The 13,029-nt window shown below is 36.6% G+C and overlaps 1 long non-coding RNA gene across 1 annotated transcript; it reads left to right on the forward strand.

Moving 5' to 3' along the window:
* The first annotated feature begins 2,714 nt into the window (after nt 1–2,714).
* On the forward strand, nt 2,715–10,603 carry LOC120334417 (uncharacterized). Its single transcript, XR_013468915.1, has 6 exons — nt 2,715–2,725; nt 2,804–2,920; nt 3,373–3,452; nt 4,037–4,289; nt 8,127–8,218; nt 9,328–10,603. It is a non-coding gene; the product is annotated as an uncharacterized LOC120334417 (long non-coding RNA).
* The last annotated feature ends 2,426 nt before the right edge of the window (nt 10,604–13,029 follow it).

The following is a 13,029-nucleotide window of genomic DNA, read 5'->3' on the forward strand; positions in this document are numbered from 1 at the left end:
AATTTCAGAATCGAATATTTTTTTCGAATCGAATCTCGAATACCTGAGATATGTATAATTCTATGCGACTTTTTATTGTAATTGTCCCTGTCAACGAATGATTTACTGGAAACATAAAATACATTACTCAATACAGATTGCTTAGTGTTCAAACACAATAAGAAACACGTTTTATCAATAACTCGCTACCGAAAATAGTCATATGTCAGAATTGCGCTGAAAAAAATGGCTTTAATAAAAAAAATTCACCTCGACCATTGGCAGAAAGAAAGAAAAGATGGCGGCCATTCGAAATTTTGCTCTGAACCTATTCGAATAATATACTATTCGGTTCGAAATGCACAGCCCTATTCCAGATGTATGAGCTTGAAAAACGCCCTAAATAAGCCATTGACTGCTTATATAAAGCCGCGATTTTAAGAGGAAATTTAAAAGTGTTGAAAATGAAATTGTAGCTCTCAACCAGGAATTGCTGCTTGTCTGCTACGTTCGGAGTGAAAAGCGTATACTATGTTGTGTGTGAATGAACGAACGTTCATTTCAAGCAATTAGATATAACTGATGTTAGGGCAGCGATCAGCAACCTGCGGCTCTTTGTTTACGAAGTTCTGGCTCCCGTGAATCAAAGTGGTTACAGCGGTTTTTGTTAAAAGCAGTGGGGATGGCATAATTACACACCACAGCATTTCTCAAAGTATAAGTCGCGAGCTGACAATAGTGTAAAGCATGTAACCATGCAGCGGCAACCTTTTGTTGCTCGCGGGCCAACATTAAGGTTGCAAGTCATTGGCGGGCCGCGAATATTTTTAGAAAGTTGAAAAACCGAACGGATGGTACTTTTTATAATGAAAATCAAGCAGTGATACATCTCTCAGATAGAATGTAGATTTATTTCCTCATTGCATCTCAAAAAATTCCATTTGAATATTTTCAGCGTCATTCAACCCTTTGCACTTAGCATCAACTTTTCTGCGTTTTGTTGCCATTTGCTTAATTATAATTAAATTATATGCTCATTAAACGAGTAATTGTGAATTATATAATTGTTAGGTTATAATATAATTTAGTCTAAAGAATATATTTGTCAAAACGAATATTTTGTTACTATAATTTAATAAAGCGTCGCGGGCCGGATTATAGTGCTCCGCGGGACGTAGGTTGCCGACCCCTGGTGTAAAGGTTTCGGCTCGGAGTAAATTCGAGTTTGATTGAAAATATACCAAGTGGCTCTTCCAATGCTAAAGGTTGCCGTGTGTTAGAGGATGTTGTTCTAACACAGTGAATGGGCGTATAAACGTATAAATTCATTCGGAAATATTAATTTCACCAAACAAGACAGATTACATTTTTCGTTCAAACCTTTTCATTTGGATTCTCATTTAATAAGTCGCAAGATATTATTTCAAAAATTGATTTATCTTAATTCAAAATTTTTGTTCGCCATTCGTAGTTTATGGATAAACAAAAACGACGACGCACAAATGTTTTCGGTTTGGGACAAACAGAGACGTAGATAAATCACGTAGCTTCCTTCGTTAACCAATCAGTTATTGACAACAGGACTCGACTTGGTCACAATCTTGTTTCTTTATTATAATTGCGTTTTTCTAATCGGGACACGTGGACGTGATTGGCGTCGAATGAAGCGCATTTGAATCGCACGTGGCGTAAGTGCGGCTGCAGTTCAGGTTTCAGCTGCGCCAGTGTAAAGTAAAACAGTTCTGGAAGCGAAAGTTTAGGGGAGTCATAAGTATATACATATGTGTGTCAACCCAATGTATAGAGTGGGCCAAAAGTTGTTCTACAATTAATAAAAAGTGATTTTGACACACGATGTATCCTAGAATTGCTATTTCATGCTTTTTCGTTATTTTGGGTCAGGAAGCGAAAGTCTAGAAGGTTTAGATTATAGCCTTATATATTCATAGGTGTGTGTGTATAAACTTAATATACAGGGTGCACCAATGTGGGTTGACAGCCATCGAAAAGGTGTTTTTGGTCGTCCTGTGGATTTGTTGTTTCGTGCATTTTTTACGTTATTTGGGTTTCATTGACTATAAATAGTTAATTCATTTATATCGATTCGTTTGAATTTGTGTTATCGGAGTTTTCTGTTGCATAATTGATGTTTTCTCAAGGGTCTAATTATGCACGAGGAGAAGATCGCGTCCACCGTTCTCGTCGCAAGCAACGCTTGTTAGAATATTTTCATAAAAACATTGTGTCTCCGATGCTGATGCCAGCCCAGATTCAGATTCAGATACAGATAATTTATTTTCGTCGTGCAAGAAACATTATGAACAACACAAGCATAGTAAATCAAGGCAAAAGAAAACAACAGACACATAATGTTTCGACTGCAATTAACGAGGAGCCGCGAAAGACTATCAAGTCATCGTGTCAGCGACACCATTAAAGCTGAATGACGTCAAAAAAACGTCAAATGATTAAGGTTGAGTTATATATGATCAGGGCAAAAATTTGGAAAACGTAAATCGAATCGAGAGAGTAAGCCAAATGAGAAAAGTTTAAATAAAAAGTATGAATGGAATCAAGAGAGTCGGGGAAGAAATGATTAATCTAGAATTAAGTTAGCTCAGGGGAAATTTAGAAAACGTAAATCGAATCGAGAGAGCAAGTCAAAAGAGAAAGGTTCAAAAAGAAATGTGAGAGTGAAATGTGAAATGTGCCCAAGAGAAATGATTTGCCACAATATGCCAATTCGGTGAGTTTTGTAAAAAAAAAAAAACAGGTGTTCGAGTACATCTAATTAAAAACAATTGTTTAAACAAATTGTTTAAAGTCATTTTTATAAGGATTTTGATTCAGGCAACCAATCTGTGGAATATATGAAATACACATGCTGGAACCAGCCCAATAGAACTGATTTGCCACAATATGATGCGCCTGTCTATTTGAGGTAAGATTTGTAAATATGCAAGGTGAGTGTCTGAGTACATTCAAATTAAAAACAATCGTCGCTAGAAATTGATTAAAATAATTTGAATTATGTGTATTAGTCATACAACTTTAAAGCAACCAACTTGTGAAATATATGAGATTGCAGATGCTGGAGCCAGCCTAAAAGAAAAGATTTCCCGCAATATGACGCGCTTGTAAATTCTGTAAGATTTTTAATAATGCAAGCTGAGTGTTCCGAGTAGATTAAGGAACAATTGCCGCTAGAAATTGGTTAGGGTTAGGCCATAATTTTATTACGATTTTCCTTGTTTTGTTCTATCGCGAGTTGTGTTACCGAAATGAATATACCATTGGCCCATTGGTTTCAGTCCCTTTTCGCAACTTGATGTCAGGTTTTTTTAGTCATATATACAAGTTCAAAGAAACTATCATGTGAAACTTATGTTACAGATGCTCCAGCCAGCCCAAGAGAAATGATCTGCCACAATATGATGAGTCTGTCAACTCGGTAAAATTTGTGAAAATGCCAGGTGAGTGTCCCGAGTACATTCAAAATATAAACAAATGTCGCCAGAAATTGATAATCATTTGAATAAAGACCTCTTTATTCAGACAAGGATTCAAACCAAGCAATCTGCATAAAGCATCATTTACACTGCTGCTAGAGATGCTGCCCATAGGTTTTAGTCCCTTTACACAACTTTATGTAAAGCAGGCGAACAAAATTAGTTCCTTCATATTGGTACAATAAAGATTGGTTGCCTTGAAATTCCTGTGGTGAGCTAAGCTTGATAAAATATCTTGCTATAATTTTTATCAGAATACACAACTGGTAAAAAGTAAGGGATATGAAATTAATGTTTCGAATGTCTGTATATACCGTCAAACTTCATCGGTTCAAAACTGCAAAAGATGCGTGACGTCATTTACGTTATAATTTATGATTTGACATTCTTTGGTTAAGTGTAGTTTTAAAAGCAACTGGTCATTACTGATAGAGAGTAGTCTCTCTCATTTAAAAAAAAAAACACTGAATTGCATAACGTCATTTGCGCTTTTGACGCAAAATAGTCTAAAATTTATTTCTATATCGTCAAGGTTATATCTATTGCAGGCGTACCGAACGAATATTCCAACAGAAGCAACGGACGAAACCACGAATATGCAAGAATGGAAATCTCGTTCAAAGGTAATAAATAACATGACAGAGGATGGTTGTTAGGTACGATTGGGTTACTGATCTAGTTTTTCTCATTTAAGACGAAATTACGGAACGCAGGTATCCCGGGCGAATTTTCAGAATGGAGCGACGATAGTAGCCCACGAATCGGCGTGAGTGATTATCTCATTCGTGCAGACATCTGAAGGTAAAAAGTAATGATAGGAATGTATTTCATTGCACCAACTAAACTATGTTAACTTTTGACAGATGACTCAAAGCGACTTTTAGTACGAACCCAGAATGCGACAAAGTACCTGATTCAGTGATTCACTCTTCGTTTCTGATACAGAATTGTACAGGAATAACACCTCAAATTATTACCGAGGGCTGAGATAGTTTTTTTTTTAACTGCTAGCAGAATACCGAGTGCGGCGGTATTTTTTTTTTTTTTTCTATAAAAAGGCATATATGTAAAACAAGTATGAAATTGATGTCTAACTGCTTGCAGAAGATGGTTGTTAAATACGATTTCGCTGCGCTACTGCACTGTCTATCGAGACCTATAGCGCTGAATCCCATAATGGTTGTTTGTTTCAGGGGTACTCAAACTTTTGGTGTTGACTCTTATTTACGGATCCCAACAATAATTTCATAAAAACAAAAACACACATTGTTACTCATCGATTAATGGTCCTGAGTAAATTAAAATTACTTTGTTGTTGTAAAATTGTTGCCGTCATTGCTTCATTGGACAAATTCTTCAAAAATTACCCAAGTCAAGTGTTTTTAATAAATAAACGAATAGCTCGCGGAGCCCTGGGGCCCAGTGATTTCCCTAAACCCCCTAGAATTTCAACCCTCCCCTAATTTTGAGGTGTAATACCACATTTTAATTCCTAGATTGAAATGTAATTGTATTTGGAACTGTAGAATATGACATATCAGTGTAGATCGTTTTGTAAAATACGTAACACATTTGTATAAGCTACAAATAGTTTTATTCCAAATAGCAAAATACTTAACCACCCCCTAAATTTCGAAACTGCTTGTTTAAATTTTCGATGAGCAATAAAAATCCGATTGGCGGTCTCGTTTCTAAGGCATCCTGGGATTTCTCCTTCGGGAGGAAAACAACACTTCTACGCAACTTCGTACTCACGAGTGAGTGAGTTTTTAGTGATATCTGAAAAATCGTATCGTGATGCGAGATATATTCATTATCAATTCCACTTTGAATAATGTTCGATTCAATTTTGCACTCTAAATAGATTATATTTAAGTGAAATATATGCTCGTTTTATTGCACTTATCGTTATAACTACTCGATGCTTGCCGGAAAATTATGTATCCACAAGCGATAGACGAATCACTGGATCGGTATAAATGGTAAAAAGTGGTAAATCGTTATAAAAGTATAAGTCTTTTTTTTCGGGGTACCAGTTATGTGCAACTTCGTTTACGCCGCTTTTTGAAAAGTCAAAACGAGTGAGTGAAGTTTCTGCATGATATCTGATAGTTCGCATGTGCATCGCGATGCGAGATATATTTCTTTATATTATTAACACCGCCTAAAAATAAATTTTGGCATAACATTTTTTGATGGAATTCTTAGCAGAAATTAAAGTGCAATATTCTAATGTATCTTACGGACTTTTTACGTTGATAATTAAAGTTCAAACTATTAACATGTAATCCTACAATCCGGTTTCTTCCTCGTAGCGCAGAGATCGACAAGATCATCTAACTCAAAAAGCACGCTTATACAAGCAACTGCCGTTTGCCTCAAATTAAAATCAATTATTCGAGGTTATCTGAAGGCGCTGGCAAATGGAAAATAATAAATCTTCCCTCCAGTTAGATGGAATAGTAAAATTTTGCGACGTCGCTCATGTTTTTTTAAGACGCCTCTCCGAAAACTCATTAAATATTAGTTTTTTTCAACTTTAGATTATTCAGTTATATTTGTATTTTTGACTCGCTACTTTCTTTGCTCTGTCTCGGGTATCACTCCCGCTGAAAAACTATTTTATGGGCAAATGCTACAGTTGAAAAAATTATTTCTCGAAGCCCTTATCAGGTATATTCCCTATAATCTACCAAACTATCAATATCATACCTCTACTTAAAAAAGCGTCAACTGTACAGACGAATGACAAAGGTATGGAATATTAGTAAAATCCTATAATTGTGATTTAACTGATGTAATGAAGTTTGACTACTGAGCTGAATAAACAATGCGAATACATCCTGGATGTACCCGTGCATAATTTACCTAAAATCTGTGCGAGTAAGGATTTCATTTCTTTCCAAGTCGAGGGTCAGAATCAAAGCATTCAAGCACGCGATCAAAATTCTTTCAAACTCTTAAATGTTGATCTATATCCACAATTTTGACAGCGCTTCTCAAGTATAAGCTTTTGAAAAGATCTGATAGCGACTCCCAGTTGACAAATATTTTCACTCCTTCCGCCTCAAAATAATTTAAAATAAATAAAGGGTTTTAAATGCAGAATTGACGTTGTAAAGCAATGCAGCTTTAGGTCAAATGAGTTGTGCCATACTCGCGGTAATATAATTATTTTTCATAGATTTAACGGGATAATCAAATGTTGACCAAAAGTACTTCAAAGCAAATATCGATTTTAGTTTCGAATAAAAACTCATAACTCATAACTCATAAACTTTTCGTCTTCGTAGTAGAGATGTACCGATACCACTTTTGTCGCCGATACCGATACCGATCCGATACCAGCTAAAAACGCCGATACCGATACGTCGATACTACAAAAAGACCGATATTACCGATATTCCGATATCGATACTATGTAATTATTACTTAATTAGGTGTGCTGTGTAGGGCAGACGGGTTAAAACAATGGTCTTTGAGCGTTGTTCATAGTACACATTATTTCAGATCGAAAAAAAAGGTATATCACATAATATGAAATTCATGTTTGGTGTTTGCTTCAACTGATTAAGATACATTGTACAGTAACGCTAGTAATCTCGGTGTTCAATTGAAACTCATAAGCCGGGATGTCCAATTTGAACTTAATATGAATATCGCGACCTTCGAATATCGTTATTCGAGTTTAAAAGAATATCGAATATCACCCACACATTCTAGCGCCGCCGTCCTACGTTCAAATTAAAAGCATTTCACAAATATTTTTTTTCGTGGCTAATCGTAATCGTCGACGCAATAAGTCAAAGCCAAATTGAAAGAATATCAATCAGCACCGACAAAAAGGCCTACCTATAACCGTCGAGGATGTTTTTTTACTTTACTATTTTATAATATAAAATATTTTACAATTGCTATCATAAATTTTGAATTTCGGAATTTAGTTAATCGATGTCGACGGACTAAATGACACTCGTACTTGACGACAAACAGTCAGCATTTATAGCCGTGCTAAAAGTTCTTGTGCCGTTAATAAGGACCCCAATTCCACTGTATGATTTAAAACTGGGCGCCTAGTTGCTTTTTGTTATGTGCTGTGTTGATATATTTCTTCATAATTACTATGTAATATTAAAAATGTCAATATAAAAAATTGACAGCGAAAATAGCCAAATTAGTTGCTGATAAATAGCTAAAAACACGTGAATCCTATTCTCTCGCGGGGGTGGGGACATGTATGTCTCATAGCTCACGATCTCTCCAGACAAAAAATAAATTAAAAAGTAGTATTCCAACTTATCTTTTAAAACATTCTGGACCATATCAAAAAAATAAATATATCGGAAATATCGGCCTTAGATAAACCGATACCGATACATGGCCGATACCGAAAAAATGGCCGATATTACCGATACCGGTACATCTCTACTTCGTAGTTAACCAAATTTTGATTTGTGCTATACTTCCAAATTAAATACATAGTGCCTTTGCTTAAAATACACCGATGACTACGTTTACACAGCTCTGGTTTTGACATGGCTCACCACTGTCGTTGCGTTAATTAGAGTGTAAGCCTGAAATACTAAGTTGAATTCTTGTATGTACCTGTGAGTTAGGTGTGTGATATCTATATTTCAGATGCTATAATCAACAGTGAGAAATGTAAAGGCAGGCGTGTCTCTAGTTAGTCCAAAGGGGCAGTCGCCCCGGGCAGCACGGTATTTATAAGGGTGAGTTTGTTGTTTAGTTTTATTTAAATAATAATAATAATACAAACGTTTTAATTTTAATTGACCTTTAATTGATTTATTCTCATGTATAACAACATCTATAATTTGTTTATCCACGAATCATTTTTGGAGTTAAGTATAAGGGGCAGTATTATCAGAAACTCGTCCCGGGCAGCAGCAGAAAAGTTTGTCACGCCTCTTGCGCTATGCGACCAGTGGGTCAATTCCACTCTCTTAAAAGGTATGCAAAATCGGTGTTGAATAAAAGTCCTTAAGTCTCACTTGTGTTTTTAGAAGCCAAAAGTTGTATGGCGCTCGAAATCGGTTTGAAATAAAAATGTGAAGACCTGAACTGCAGTTTGCATTTGAATTAAAATCGGAAATATGTTGAACGAAAACCCAACTGTTCATTTTATTATATTCGAATCAATTCCACAGCGTCGCACAATAGTAATCTCACTATACCATAGTAGTCTCACTATACCATAGTAGTCTCACTATACCATAGTAGTCTAACTATACCTATGTAGCGGGAGAATAACGAGTAACGTCACATTACTTAAATAAGCGTAGGGCTTAGACACGTCAAAGCCTGTGAAAAAAAATTTAGTCTTAAAAATTAATAATCGTTGCGTGGTTGTTTTTCATAACATTTATATTCAAATATATTTGAATATGATTTTACAAATATCGTTTCATAATAGTCGATTAATTAGTGAACGGCGACGTTAAATTATGCTAAAAGATAAGCTGAATAAAATAAAATGGTCTAAAATCAGCGCCCTTTCGCCTGATAAGTTTTGACTTTTGACCCAATAATAAAATTAAGATCATTTCGGCGCTGCGGAAGTATGGGCACCAAGATGGCGCACAACCTGAACCCTAACCTTGTTACATTTTGGTGCACATACTTCCGGGAGCACCATTATTTCATTAGATAATTTGTAAGTAATTCCAATGAAAAACTTCTTATCCGTGATTATTATTGACTATATTCGCAAAATTTTAAAGCTTTCAGCTGCGTCAAAATTGACCACTTATCGAATCCATAACTGCAATAAAATCAACATGTTGGTCGATACCAATTAAACCTTTTAATTTATTTTCAGGTTATTCTTTGCCTCCATACTTATGTGAAAGATGAAAACGAAGATAGACTTGAACCAGACTAAAATTTAATACAAATTATTGCTAATTCCAATTAACATAATTATCGGGTGTTCTAATTTATATACACCCCTCCTTCATGTCCTGCGAACTTTTAAAACTGCTGCTGGTCTAATTAATGACATTGCAATCGAATATTGCACTGAAAAATCACCGTTACAAATACTTTTGCTGTCCAAGGCACCCCGGAGTTTTAGTCCTTTGCGTTAGGCAGATTCTCTAGTCCACTGGTTCTCAACCTTTTTCTTCCGTGGCCCATTTTCGTCACAACAAATTCTGTGGCCCGTTAACTTGTATGTGAAAAAAACTGAAACCATCTTCCCACAAAATTGGCACGGTAATGATTAGAATGAAAATTACCTACCCGAATCGTCATTCTTTGCTGCAACAATCGGAACTAACTGTAGTGACGCAATTGAAACTAGCAATTTTTAATAGACCTGTGATCCAGCAGTGGACCATGGCCTACCGATTGAGAACCAGTTTTCTGGTCTAAAACCATCATCTTGGCTGACCAGTGTTAAAAGACTCTATTCATCGACTCTACTAGCCGACTAAATTTACCCAATATGAGTCTTCTTGAATAAATTGATCACGTCAACTAAATGCTGGTAAAACTCAGAAGTAACTGGACGCTCTTTGACCTGCGGCTCGCGATTAATAGCTTAAATTGCACTTCCCCATGATTTTCTCTGGGCACGGTACTGATTGCGTGTCCTATAGGTATGTCACAAGAATGCTTTAATGAAAAGGTATTCTAATGATAAATTTAAGGAGAAAGGGTAATAAGGTGAAAATGCCGTTTTAGATTGTCACCAACACAACTTGCAGATATATCAAGCGAGCATTGTGGTATTTTCGGTGAAAATGCCGTTTTAGATTGTCACCAACACAACTTGCAGATATATCAAGCGAGCATTGTGGTATTTTCCCTCCCATATCCATATTTTTCCCGCAAATACGACGCGGGCCACGGGTAATGAAGCGGTGGGCGAGGGTATGGAGCACCCTGATTTAAGTGTAAAGCGTTTTCGTCCACTTGTTGAAAATGTTGAATCAGCGTGAGTGAATCAAGGTAGTGTCTAAAAAATTTTCCTCAGTCTGCGGATAATGCCCTTTCACTCTAAAAATAGTGTTTATTCTTAACCAAAATGATGCTTTTTTATAATTTGAGCAAATGCTTATCTAGAGCGAAGATGGAGCTTATTCATATAATTTTCACTAATATTTATAAGTTATGTGCAAATAAACTTGGCAAAGTGCATTGCATGTTTCTTGATGTATTGGGTATTATATAGGGATCAGAATGACTGACTGTTTTAGTTAGTGCTGGCATAGAATGGTGAAAGAGTATCGAAATGCTGGTAATTCGTAGGTTCTGGTGGGTAGGCGTGGTTTTCGTGTCACGTGATTCACGGTCCGGTGGACAGGCAGTGACTGGGGACCTGGCGGGCGGCCCACAACCGAAAAATCTAATCGAAATTATTTATGTATTGTCATCCATCGGCCATAGATAATTCGAGTGTAATTACAAAAATTTATCTACGATCATGCATGATCAGCATATAAATTTTAAATTTCTCTATTTTCGTGGGCCTGAGCCTTCGATTTTCCTGATTTTTTTAACCGTCAATTTTCTTGATTTTTAGTCGATTTTAGGGATTTTGGAGCTTTCTTTGGGATCCGCTGACACTCAGAGGCTCCGGAGAACAACTGATTTCAATCTGTCTAGAATGTACTGCGAGTGAGGCTCAAACCATGAGCTTCAAGATCTAAAGGGGCACTGAGCCCAGCTCCTCAACCGACCGCGCCATACGGATGTTGTTAGTTAATAACCTAAGTTCTACTATTCATCAGTAAGCAGTTGGGAGTTGTATATCGAGAAAGTTCACACTTTGCTGTGTAAGTGCAAAAAGTTTGGTTGATTGCTACCTCTAAAGATAAATATTAGAGGTTAGAACAGTGACTGGATTTTCGAATGTGGTCAAGGGGATAAGGGCGTCACATTTTTATCTTAGTGCTCTTGGTTCAAGCCCCGTCGAAGATACCTCTATGGATAAATATTACAGGTTAGATTACTGGTTGATTTCGCGAATGTGGTCAAGGGGATAAGGGCGTCAAATTTTTAACTTAGTGCTCTTGGTTCAAGCCCCGTCGAAGATACCTCTATGGATAAATATTACAGGTTAGATCACTGTTTGATTTCGCGAATGTGGTCAAGGGGATAGGGGTGGTCGACTTCTATCTTGAAGCTCGCAGTTCAAACCCCATCTGAGCTAACGCATTTTTAATTGATAGATAGCTTCGATAGGGTTTGAACTATAAGCACCAAGATAAAAGTTTAACGCCCTTATCCCCTTGACCACATTCGAAAATCCAGTCACTGTTCTAACCTCTAATATTTATACATAGATGTATCTTCGACGGGGCTTGAACCAAGAGCACTAAGATAAAAATTTGACGCCCTTATCCCCTTGACCACATTCGAAAATCCAGTCACTGTTCTAACCTCTAATATTTATCAATAGAGGTATCTTTGATGGGGCTTGAACCGAGAACACCAAAATAAAAATTGTACGCCCTTATCCCCTTGACCACATTCGCGAAATCAACCGGGGGATATAACCTCTAATATTTATCCATAGAAGTATCCTCGATGGGGCTTGAACCAAGAGCACGAAGATAAAATTTAACGCCCTTATCCCCTTGACCACATTCGAAAATCCAGACACTGTTCCAACCTCTAATATTTATCAATAGAGGTATCTTCGATGGGGCTTGAACCGAGAACACCAAGATAAAAATTGTACGCCCTTATCCCCTCGACCACATTCGCAAATCTAAACATAAAGCTAACCTCGAATATTTATCTTTAGACGTAGCAATCAACCAAATTTTTGTACTCGTACAGGAAAGTGTAAATTTTTGCGATATATGGCAACTACCAACTACAACTTTTGCGATATATGGCAACTACCAACTACTTAGAGAAAAATAGTAAAACTTAAATCATCTGCTAATCACAATTGTATGGCGTAGTCGGTAAAGGCGATGGTCACAGTGTCTCGTTGAATCTTTATGCTAATGGTTTGAGTCTCACTGGCAGTACATTCCAGAAAAAATCGGAATCGGAAGCGGAGCCCAGTGAACGCTTAAAATCCACGAAGTCGGCCTAAAATCAAGAAAATCGAAGGCCCCAGACTCGCAAAAATCGATAAATTTGAAATTCATATACCGATCATTCAGACTCGCAAAAGTCGATAAATTTGAAATTCATATACCGATCATTCAGACTCGCAAAAATCGATAAATTTTTAATTCATATACCGATCATATATGATCACACATGATCGAAGATAAATTTTTCTAATTACGCTCGAAATATCTATGGCCAACGATCGGTCATACATAAAATTTTCGGAGCGATTTTTCCCGGGTCCGCAGCAAAAATTTGGAATTGGATGACGTCACGATCGCTCAAAAATTCGATCCCAAAACCAGCGAATGACGTCACAATCCGCTACCGATAACACCCACCCTACCCCTTGACGATTAAAACTCTTTACTCAAAAAAGACCTTTAAAACCTCAAAAACACGAGACATGCAAGAAGATTTCTATTTTTAATATTTTATTGGTAATCGT

This window comes from Styela clava, chromosome 15 (assembly GCF_964204865.1).
Source record: "Styela clava chromosome 15, kaStyClav1.hap1.2, whole genome shotgun sequence".
Taxonomy (NCBI): Eukaryota; Metazoa; Chordata; class Ascidiacea; order Stolidobranchia; family Styelidae; genus Styela; species Styela clava.